The sequence below is a fragment of the Scatophagus argus genome, chromosome 5 (assembly GCF_020382885.2).
Source record: "Scatophagus argus isolate fScaArg1 chromosome 5, fScaArg1.pri, whole genome shotgun sequence".
Lineage (NCBI taxonomy): Eukaryota > Metazoa > Chordata > Actinopteri > Scatophagidae > Scatophagus > Scatophagus argus.
This window is the reverse complement of record NC_058497.1, coordinates 6,689,225-6,701,494: the sequence shown is the minus strand read 5'-3', so window position 1 is coordinate 6,701,494 and position 12,270 is coordinate 6,689,225. Positions and strand designations below refer to the sequence as shown.

The following is a 12,270-nucleotide window of genomic DNA, read 5'->3' as shown; positions in this document are numbered from 1 at the left end:
TCTGTGTTACAGGCTGGATATTTCAACTTTGGAAATGTCCTTTTTTTATATAATTGTTTCTAAAGATTTTAACGATGAGCTGTTTTGAAAATACTGTACCCTCTCCACAATATATATGTGGACCGGGTGAAGGCTCTGAAATTCTTTCAGGAGTACAAAAGAATGGAAAAGCCCCAGCCCTTATGCCATCAGAGGACGCATTTTCAAAAACTGTGCCACATTTAATTGCATCCAGCCGCACGTTTTAGCAAACAGACCTGAGAGCATCCACAAAATTGATCTTGGTCTAATGTACTGGTTGACAGATTTTTTAATGAAGAGACCACAGCGTGTGACTGTGAATGGCATCCTCTCAGATGTTCTTATCTCCTCTACTGGAGCCCCCCAAAGGTGTGTCCTCTCTCCTTTTTTATTTGTGTTGTACACAAACGAGTGCTGTAGTCAACATGTGGGACGGCACATTATTAAGTCTGCAGATGACTCTGTTATTGTGTCCCGACTTAGTGGCAGTGGGCAGAGTTTGCGGAGTGGTGAGAGTTGACCCTTCTCAATATCAGCCTGGCACAACCAAAGAGATGATCATTGATTTTAGGAAGAAATCCACCACCACCACAAACTCTGTAACAACTTGAACGTTGAGCTGGTACAATAGTACAAATCCCTTGGTACTATCATGGACCACAAACTTACCTTTGAGTCTCATGTGCATACGGTCTTCAGAAAGACCAACCAGCGTTTTATGGGAAGCTTCAGAGTTCTAATATGGACAGCACTTTTATGAAAATGTTTTATTCTTGTTTTACTGAATCAGTCATCACAAGTTGGGCGGCACGGTGGTGCAGTGGTTAGCACTGTCACCTCATAGCAAGAGGGTTCCAGGTTCGAATCCCGGTCTGGGCCCTTCTATGTGGAGTTTGCATGTTCTCCCTGTGCCTGCGTGGGTTTTCTCCGGGTACTCCGGCTTCCTCCCACAATACCAAAAACATGCACATTAGGTTAATTGGCTACTCTACATTGCCCCTAGGTGTGAGAGTGTGTGGTTGTTTGTCTTTGTGTGTTGGCCCTGCGATTGACTGGCGACCAGTCCAGGGTGAACCCCGCCTCTCGCCCGTAGTCAGCTCCCCGCGACCCTGACGGATAAGCGGTATAGAAAATGGATGGATGGTATTGTGAAGTTGTGCAGTAAAATTTCAGACACAACCCTGAAGGATCTCACCCAGCTGTACAAAGACAGGACCCTGAAAATGTCATCCTTTGTTCTGCACTTTTAATCTGTTGACGTCTGACTGCAGATACAGGTTACTGATGTGCGGGACAAACAGATACAGAAACCCCTGCAGCCACTGGCCTTCTAAATAATTGTGGTTCTAAATAATTTGAACTTATTTACACCGAAAAATTTTTGCAGATTCTTGTTATTATTTTTACTTTCACTGTGTTTGTTTGATGTTTTTATATTTTTATGCTGTCATTTTAATATATTTTATGTGTCCTGCTGAGGTTGTGTGTATCTGCTGTCTGATCCTTGAAGTTTCACTCAGTCACTTTTGAAAACTGGGTCTGTAGTTTGTGATCATTGTGTGTCAATGGTCAAAATGCAACATGTTGAAAGAAGGCAACTTGCAAACAAGGCATGCGTTGTGGCACATTGTGGTCCTTATCGCTCTGCGCGTTCACTCGGCATTTACTGGTAAAAGAGTTAATCCTGAAAATCCTGGTTCTCTTTCTTAGCTTTAATTTTCATATGCTTCTTTATTTATCCTATACCTATGACTATGCACACAAACATGTGCTACATTGCAGTCGTGCAGACAAGACCTCGGCTTCAGTTGCACAGTAGGTACTAACCATGGTACGCTCTTAGTAATGTTAACTTATCTTTGCCAAAGTACTTTCATACTGACTGATTACCCAGCGAACAAGCCAAAATCAAAGACTGCTGTGCCCTACAGCAAGCTGTGATAGAACGATTCACTGAATTAGTGATTTGATTTGAATGGACATCACTGATCCTTCCATCAGTTCTTCACTGATGTTTCAAAAATAATAACCACCTGAAAATGTCAATCTAGAAATTCAATTCAGGAGCACATTCCTCAATCCCTTTTGTGTGTCTTGCTGTCCAGGATCGTTTGTCTGTTGTTCTGTGCTTGGCTGTATTGTTATTGAGGTCTCTATCTCAGTGTATTCCCAAGTTAAAATAAAGGCCCAACAAACAAAAGTAGTTTTGCCAGAGAAGACTGTATTTTTATTCATTAAAGTCAACTGACATTATAGAATGATTTCTACAAATAGATTTAAGGTTTTCTAGAGGACTATAATTATGTAAATAGGTTTTTTGTTTGTTTGTTTGGGTTTTTTTGTATAAGCCTGGCATTTAGGAGGTAAATAACCCTGCACAGGCTCTTCCATAGTTCCTCTAATTAGATCACAAAGTACTTTGGAGTCCCATGAGGTTTGAGTGATCCAAAGAGGCATCTATGTTTTAGTATAATCTGTCATTTCACTTTCAAGGGTCATGAGGAAAACTCAAACCCAATCTCTAAGTGAATCACTGATCACAATTGTTGTTGTAAGCCCAAACAGCAATGGATGGAAGGCAAGATTCCTGTCTGTTGAATCCCTTTGTATTCTTTTTGAATCGCTTTGAAAAAGGATGGGAAAAGGATGGGAGCCCCTGATGTATATGGGTGTGTTGTGTCCTGTCTGAGCCTGTTTGTAACATGATGTTATCATTTGCACTGCAAAATGAAATATTATCACACACATACACTATTTATTTGAAAGATAAGGCACATACAGCAGTTGAATCTTTTTGAGACCAGCATCTTTACCCACTTAATCTTTTCAGGCATAGCTCTGTGGTCCTACCCTTTGATCCACAATGAAATACTAAAAGGTTGACATTTTCCCTTTTACTCCAATCAGCAGTTTTACATTTTTGATTGAAATATCTTGACATATATCTTCGATGTTTCCTCTAGCAATGTCAGCAGGTCAAGATTTTATCCTGTGACATATCTCCTCGTTTACTGTGTGGATTAGCACAACATGTTCCCCCTGGGATGATCATAACAAATTTGGTTATCATCTCACTTTCCCTCTGGACTAATATTTGTAACTGGTTCAGTACTTTAGTTTATGTGGATGCTAGCAAAGCTAATTAGATTCCCATCAGCTACTTTGTTTTAATGAGCAAATGTTTGTATATGGACATACTAAACTAAAGAGTGATCATTGATTAACTCTAGGCACCGCTGTTCTTGAGTGAACACACAGAGCTACAAGTATGGCTAGAGACTTTTCATCTTCTTTTATGTATATATATATATTTTTATAATTCTTATATATATGTATATCTTAGCCATTACAAAACAATATATAGAGGTGTAGGGAATATAGAAGTATAGGTGAGGTGAAGGCTGTAATGGCTGTAACCTCATCTTGTTTATTTTGAAGACAAGTGATTTTCTTCAGCAGGCAGTATTAAAAAGAAAAAGAGACAAGGTAGGCTACAATACCTTTCTGCTCCAGTCCACCAAGTTTAACAGATTTCTCTCACCTTGGCATGTTTTCTATTTTTCTGCTTGATTAAGTTATGTAATGGAGCCATTTGAGAGTCCTCCACAACAAGGGAAATATCTCTGCAAATGTAGCTTTTAATTAAAATATTTTTCATTCCACGTAGAAATTTTCCTATGTCATGCTGCATTTCACCAGAAAAAGTGACACCAAGTCTTGATGGGATTTAAATCTTTTCTTAAATATTTAAAATATCAAGGACATAAGAGCTTAGAGCCTGCAGGTGTCCTCTCTGTCTACAATGCCTTCTTTTATTCAGTAAAGTGGATTTGGTGGATGAAGTCCTGTATTGACATCATTTAGACAGCTGCTGCATAATCCTGGATGACCATCATTATGAGACATGGTATCATCTGAGCTCAGCGAAAAAGTGAAATTATCTAGAAAAATAGCACAGTCATTTGCTCACTTTAAATGGATTTTATGTTGGCTGGTAAGAGTAAGTAGATACCATTATCTCCCAAAAACATATAAACAAGGCTGGTATAAGACCAAACTACATTTCTCCAACAGCAGATTTTGGGCTGCCTGTGTTTCCATGATACTGTCTTGTCCTTTTAGATAGAAGTGCTGCTGATTGGTAATACATGTGTTTGTCAGATCAGTAGTACTCAGCATTGAATTAAGCTTCCATGCAGATAATAGGGACACACTAAGTATATGCTGTGGCACAGATGTGGACAAGTTCTGTTGTTGTGATGATAAGGGTCATGCTGGCTGTGTTGTGGCTTTGGCCACAGTGTCAGGAGAGGCTTCAGGAGTGGATGTGATGCACAAAGAGGTTAAGAGAGATGCAGCAGGCAGGAAGCCAGGAGCGAGAGTCAGCTCAGCACTGAATGCAAAAGTAGCATGCATGCACATAATGCATGTATTTGTAATGTAGTTTGTGTTGAATATTACTTTATGCTTTGGATAATTTTTTGATGTTTATTTTTAAGCTCTCTGATGAGGACATACATTGCATTATAAATAGTAGATGACTCCACTGTGACGTCCCTCTTAGGGTTGTGAAGAGCTTCATGTGTAGCTCAGGGTTGGGTGCTTTGGCCATTGCCATCTTGGCTTCCCAAGTACTGAAACTTGTCCACCTAGCTCTGAGCTACTAAGCTAACGAAGGCTAACTTGCTAGACTATTGCTGTGTTGACGTCATAGACAGTATAATAAAAAGGTTCACTGTCTTGTCCTTTCAGATGGAAGTGCTGCTGCATATGGCTCTGTCCTTCAGAGATTGCCAGTACACAGCAGTTGTCTGCCAGTAAGCAGGATCCCTCATTAATCCAAAACAGTGGCATCTGTCCCTCTGCCCCAGTCTGTTAGTACAGTTAACCTTACAACAGTCCATATTATTTCCATAGCATATTTTTGTTATATTGCATGAAAAATTCTGCAGAATGCGCTAATAAACAGCTGAGAGGTCAAGGTCATTGACTCAGATTAGTTGAAGGTGTAGCCTAACCTCTGCTCAAAGTGGCCACACCCTTAACTTAAAGCCTTAATAAAACATGAATGAGTTAGTTAGTTAGTTGGTTAGTTAGTTACAAGGGGTCTTTTCGCGAATGACTCACTTTTGTAGCCATTCTCAAGTGGCCAATTGGCATGCGCCTTGCTGCAATCATCTCAGTGTAGCAGGCCATTTATTTATTTCTTTCAAAGTTAAAGCCTTTCTTCCAGTGATGCTCAGATTAGTTTATGTGAAAATGAGTACCACATTGCATCTTTGCTCTGCTGATTGAGGGAAGAGCTAAGAATTATGTTAACGCTATAATCACATACAATGTCAAACAGACTCAGTGCAGGGATACATATTGTAGATTCATATCTAATCAGATTCAGGGTTGCAGATTTTAAATAGACAGTGTCTTTTGCATCTCCAACCATGCACTTTCACCACAGGTAAGAATATTTTATTTTTTTGTACGTGTTAACACATAGATCTTTATGCAGAAGAAAAGGACGGCAGCCTCACTGTGAACCATCTGCTCATTATAAATATTGGTTGTCTTTGATAGGACAACAGAAAGTCAAACTCATCCGTGGGGAACACTGAAAGACAGAGCAGCATGTGAGTAATCAGAGAGACAAAAAGCCCTTTCACACATGCACATTGCAGAGTTTACTTATCCAAGATGGTGGGCTTTTTGACACATATCTCATCCACGCGTTTCCTGTAAGGACACAATCCATATTGAGTCTGTTCTTTTATGACATGACAACTCTGGATGGATTTTCTTTTTCCACTCACCATGGGTGGCAGCTCTGCTGGAGAACAGCAGCCAGCAGAAAAATAAAGACACCATGGAAAAAGCATTAGGATGAAGATGAAGAGCGTTTTTAGTCCTAAGACAGGCCACATAAATAATGGATTTTGAAAACTTGTTTTGCATGTCAATGCTTTTGCAACCCCAATAGTTTTCAAAGCAGCTCAGCATTGTGTCATTATTTGGACTTCAATATGCTGCAATATGTGCAATATATTCATTCATGCCAGTCATTTTAAAGATCAGAATTTGCACTGATACTTTGTATTACCTTTTATTCTATTTCTTTTTCAGATATATCTTAGGTGTGCCTTGATTATTAATCACATCTGACAGGATGTGGAATTTAGTAAATCTGCTGCTTATCCACCTTTACTTTGTCCAGTTCTCCTTCCTGGTTAAAAAAAAGCCATAAAAGAAAATATAAACTTCAGAGGTGCATGCATTTTGGACGTTGTTTTGTTTGCAGAGCTCAGACCTCTGATAACAGCTTGTATAACTAATGTTTAGGGTCTGTCTGGTCTGATGAGGATTATTTTTCATGTAGAAATCCAGTAGGACTGTGTGTCTCAGAGAACACAGCATGAGCTCACATTAGAGGACAAGAAATTTCTCAATTCACATCCAACACCTTTGCTATCTCTCTCTCACTGCTGCTGTTTTGTTTGTTTGTTTAAAGCAGAAATCTGATAGTAGTGAGGAATAAATACTGTAGCTATAGATGGCAGTAACTTCACTTGTCCATTCCAACTTGCAGGGTCATATTAATCTGAAATTTGATGTTTCAATTTCAATGGCTCATTTTCTCCAGATACAGTTTGTGATGTTGTAATGTCATTATTTATGTTAAGTATCTTGTAAACCTGTGCAGGCTTCACGGAAAACGGTCATCAAATGGCTTTTGGTCACATTAGGACTGTGTCAAAAGAATTCTAAAAGTCATATTACAGATCATAAGTTTGCAAATTCCTGAAGTGACATTCACGTAAAACTGACTCCTGCTCTTCTTCACAGATGACTTTGACTTGTAAATTTTCCAGATCGTCAGGGAGAAGTGGAGGATGTACACAATAAAAGACATAAAAACTTAGCTGGCAGTTCAGTGCAGACTCAAAGACCTTGAACTTAACAGGAATAGACAAGTAGCTCTTGCTGCATATCTCATATATATGATGAATTTATTCATGAAGACACTTTTGTGTTACCATAGTTTGCAGGAGAACATGACTGTCTGTTGTCCTCAGTACCATCTTCACTCTGTGAGAGACAGTGCACAGAAAGCTCAATACATAAACCATGCAGATTGCCTCTCTATGTAATTGATTGAGTATTGTATGGTAGTCCTGTGTTAAAGTGCTGCAGAGTTCATTGTTGAATGATTCTCTGTATTTCCCGGCCTGACGAGAAAATCAGGCAGCTCGAGGTATTTAGTCCTCTTGGGAAACAGAGGAGGTTTCTTATCTAAAATGGATCTGTCTATAATGGGATAGTTGAAGAAGCCTTTTCCTCCATACCAATGCAGATGCAAGCCAAGGACCTTTTGATGTTTTATGAAGAGTAAAGGACGTATTGCTTAGTTTGACAGCTAAATCTGAAGTATCTCATAGTTGAACAAAGGGATCAGAGAATAAAGCGTTGAAGTGCTGCTTCTGAACAGAGGAAAGATGTAGATGGGGTTGCATTTTTCATTTTGATTTACTGGAGCCAAAAACAACTGCGTCCAGTTTGGGGTTTTATGTTTTTTCAATAAGCAAGAACACACTGACGCTGAAGAGGAAAGGCGGATCATGGATTCAGGGTGAGCTGCGGTTCTTTTCTGGAGAGATTAATTGTTACGTTAGAATCTCAGACTGGTAAAGTGAAAATGTGCACATACAGGTTTTTGTTTAGTTTAGTTTTGCTTTGTAGAATGTTTCTTGCTAAATTAGGCAAATAAAACTAAAGCCATACCTACTGTATAATCTACATAGATTGTACTGTATAAATAAGGAATAGTATTTATGATATGGAGAGATAATTTTAAAGTGATGAGAGTAATTGTGTTACATTGCATTTTATATTTTACTTTAAGTATTAAGCGATAGGTTCATATGGTTGATATTGTTTACAGGCCCATACAAACGTGTAGTTTCCAGTTGTCTATAGCGACATTAAGAGATCCCTTCCCAGCACCACTTCACTGTCATGCAGTTTTTCATTAAGGGTGTATATAGGTTCTGGTACAAGCTGAGCCATGAGCTACTGCAACCATTCAAGCCATGGTGCCTGGTGCAAATGCTTTTTCCAGAGCACAGCATGGCAAGGTTAAAGAGAGTGTTTTCTTTGATGATGTTTTGAAAATCAGCTGGTTGGCACATTGCAGAGCCTGTCATCTGCAGCTCTTCATCAAACAGCTGAACTTTACTAAGCTTCTTTGTACACAAAATTTTCACCCTGCTTCACCTTGTTGACTCTGTCCATCAGATAAATTTTGAATGTTACCGAGGAAACAAAGAAAGAAAAAAATCCAGTGGGCATTTTGTGTAGCTGTCCATCATTCTAAACACTGAGTGAATGTGATGCTAGTGTCGAGCACTTTCCTCAGTAACTTATCGAGTGTTTTTTGAAACCAAAACAAAGTCAATCACCATACCCTCAGGGTTGCCTTTGTTTCTCTTTCTGCCTCTCTCAGGTTAAAAGGGCAAAGACAACCCTTTTAGACTATCTATACAGAAGTCGAGGCCCGGCAGCAGATAATCAATACAGTATGTTGATTCAGCCCACTTAACAAAATGAGTGGTCTCCTATAGATGGGCATTATAATTAAGGTAGTTAAAAGCTTGGGCCTATGTATACTGGATGGATGTTCTGCGGAGGTGCACTTGAGTAATCTTATCCAATGGGTATTTTTTTAATCAAAGTTTCTTAAGAAACTTTATTTTACCTTCTATGTTGTGATGGCCATGGGGTATCCCATAACTTGTTTAACTAAGTATGCTCTTAACTAATTAAGTTTTATCTGTGTGTGAAAATGCCTGCTTGGTCTTTAAAAGGACACTGTGTGACTGACTGATTTACTGTGTTCAATTTAAATACGAAATCAGTCCACCTCTGATCGCTGTCAGACTAGTGGAGCTGAACCTCAGAGCACTTTTCTTTATGCATTTTAACTAGGCCTTCTGGTGGATGATTAGCGGTTGAAGTCATTTTCTTGCCAGCATCGCTCAATTCTAGAGAGATGTCACAGATCCCTGGAGAGTTCAGTTTTGTGATATTAGCTCACAGTATCAGATAATGAATAACAAATTATGGTGCTCTCGTGGAGGTTATGAATGTAATGCATGTGTCTATCTTATTGGTGGGTGGCCTGTGTATTGCTTCGGATGGAAGCATCAGACTCGTAGGTTAGGCGAAAGATTTACCGCTTGATTGGACAAGAAACTTTATATTAACGTGAAGCACGTAGTGAGCAAGGACGCTTTTCTCCTCTGTTATCATTCAGCATGTATTTTTTTAATCCTGCTCCTAGCCATCCCTCTGCTTTCCATCCTTTGCTGGTCTTCTCTATTTTATTTCTTTTTTGGCATTTGTGTTGAGCACATTGCCAATAATATTAAGCCATAAATTCGCACACTGACAGACAGTTAATCAAGTAGAAAAGTAAACCTAACAAACATGGAGTCTAGTTGCTTCAATCTGCGTACAGATTATGAATACTGCATGCAGTTTTGGTCATGTTCGAGTTCTTCCCATCAAGTTTTGTGGCAAAAAATATGTCACACATGAAAATAATCAGATGATGTAGTATAAAGAGAGAGACAGTCCAAGTATGATGGAGGCTGGGGCTGAAGGATGGATCAAACAAAGGCAGGATTGGAGACCAGTGTATGTGTCCAGTGCAGCTAATCAAACATAATGTTGTTATCTTGTTATGTCCATAATTTAATGGGTGTATCATATGTAATTTACATTACATGCGAAACGTCAAAGTCTAACCGTGTAGCTTTGTTGTCTAAAGCTAACTAAAATGTGACCATTGCATGTTTATGTTTGTTTCCATGATGACGAAGGTCACCTGACTATGGATCTGTTGTCTGCAGAAGTTAATAGGAAAGATTGGTGCATCACCTGCACGCAAAACTTGACTTTGATGTATGTATTGTGCACAGTTTGAAAGTGGAAAGAGGTGTTGTTTATTATTCATGCCAATTGAACTGTTATTTGACAGGAAGGAAAATGCAACATATTAAGTGAAGAAATATTTGTATATTTAGTATTTCACCTGTAATTTTTAGATGTCACTTTGGTAACTGGTTTTGATGCCATTTGTTACTAAAACAATTAAATGCAGAGCTAGTTGAAGATGTTTCCGGTTTATAAATAACCGAGCTGACACGCTCTTGATCTTCTGACTAATTGAATTTACTTTGTAGGTGTATATGAGACATTATATATGATGCGTTGCATAATAAAGTACTGCATAATTCACTGTATTCATGTTCACCTATCCCTGTTTACAGCTGAAACTAATTGGTTGGCAAGGGACATTGTACATTCAAGTGTGGAGACTCTTGCACAGTGGCTGACTGCTTATTAAATAAAGAGTTCCACCTCAAGTGACTACAGCTTACTGTACCATGCAGAGAGAAATGTTAAAGGTGCAGCTATGGTCAAGTGTATGCTGATTTTTATTTGTCTTCAGCAGACTTAGAGCCCAATAGCATTTCCTAAAGTTAATTGGTTTTCTAAAGCACAACCTAAAATCAAAGGACAAATGACATAATTCTAACGAGTCAGCAACCTGAAATGATCAATAACATGCACGACAATGGTATTTTAGTTTTGTTTTTCAAATCATAATAATAACAAAAAACTACAGATAAAAGGTCCAACACAGACCCTTAGACAATATTAACACTCACATTTAATAGATCCAAGCATAATTAGTGCCAACCCAAAGTCTGGTGGACTTACAATTCACAAGATTAGCAGCACACGACATGTTGGAGTGGCGAAGTCTGCATTAGTCAACATTTGGTCCTGTGCTTCATCATATTTGATGTCTTTCTCAAACCTTAAGCATGAACATGATGCCTTCACCTCAATCAAACAGCTGCCATACCTAAATCACATGGGGGGAAAACACTTATAATTTTACTTAGGGATTGACAATTTACGTTGTCATTAACATATTAGGTCTTTCTGAACAGAATGTTAATTGTTCAGTGATCACTGTTGTCCAGTTTGCTATGCTGTCTGATATCGAGCTGGCATTGTGCCTAGAAGTAGAACACGCACAAAGCAATGGGCTATTAAAGGAATATTGATTTTCTCAGAGGCAATGCCACCGGAGCCAGATGGATTATTCAGAAGCCACAGTATGTGGGCATAGCAGTCTGTAATGTGACTGATGATACAGTTGCAATTTGTTGTATTGTGATAGTACATTTGAAATATGAAACACTTTTGTCCTGTTAAGAGACACAAAAACAGTTTTAAGGAGATTAAAAAAGCAATCAGTGCTTAGGGTCACCAGTCTTTGGTGTACACTTGAGTACTGTGATTTGAAATTAAAAAAATAAATTCAACGTAGCAGAGGTGATCAGGGAACATGATGCCTTTCCTTAGATCTTTGCCCTCTAGAGAAACTAAAATCTTCACTGTCATTTTCACAGCAGCCTTATGAATATTTAATAAGGTTAAAATGGAACAAAACAGCCAAACCTCCTGTAGGTTTATGCCTCCGGTAACTTTGTTTCTTCCTCTATTAGTTTCTTCTTCCCCACTGAGAAACACCAGCAACACAGGAATATTTATAAAGTAGTACATTCATCTCTGAATCAGTACATCAAGCAGTGTTTGTTTTTACACATAAGTGTAGGCCTCTCAGTTAGAACAACATTCCCCTCTCCAAACCTTTAAAGAGATTAATCCTGGCAAATGATCTCATTCAGTGGTTCCACTCTAACTAATTTCATGCTGCATTTCTGTTTGGAAGCAAACATCAAGGAAATGGGGAAATAGTGAGAAAGCAGCATATACTCACTGTGTCTCTTTGGGTTGTAGAAACTGTTAGCAGTGATCCTCTTAGATCACACCCACTCTCATTAACATGGTTGCAGCTGTCTTTGGGATTCTGCGTGGGGAGATTAATGGAGATTTGATGCAATAGAACAATTTGTCCCTAACATAATTATAATCATTATTTAATCAACTGTGATTGCATTAATCAAAAATGAAATAATGAGCAATAAATTGCGGTTCATTTCAGTGTGATTTGAATAGCTCACTTTGAATTCTGATTGACTAGACTTCTGGTGCAAATCAACCAGTGCTAAAGGAGGTTGGTTTATCCCAAGATTACAGAATGTAACATGTGACCAACCTTGGTACTTCCTGCTTCAACAGTCAATTATTACATGTGTTATCATAAAACAAAGCTGGCGTTTC

General features: G+C 38.6%; 1 protein-coding gene across 1 annotated transcript in view; it reads left to right on the top strand.

Moving 5' to 3' along the window:
• The window catches only part of LOC124058930 (limbic system associated membrane protein), a 404,356-nt gene that overhangs the window by 115,623 nt on the left and 276,463 nt on the right, over positions 1-12,270 (top strand). The window lies entirely within an intron of this gene.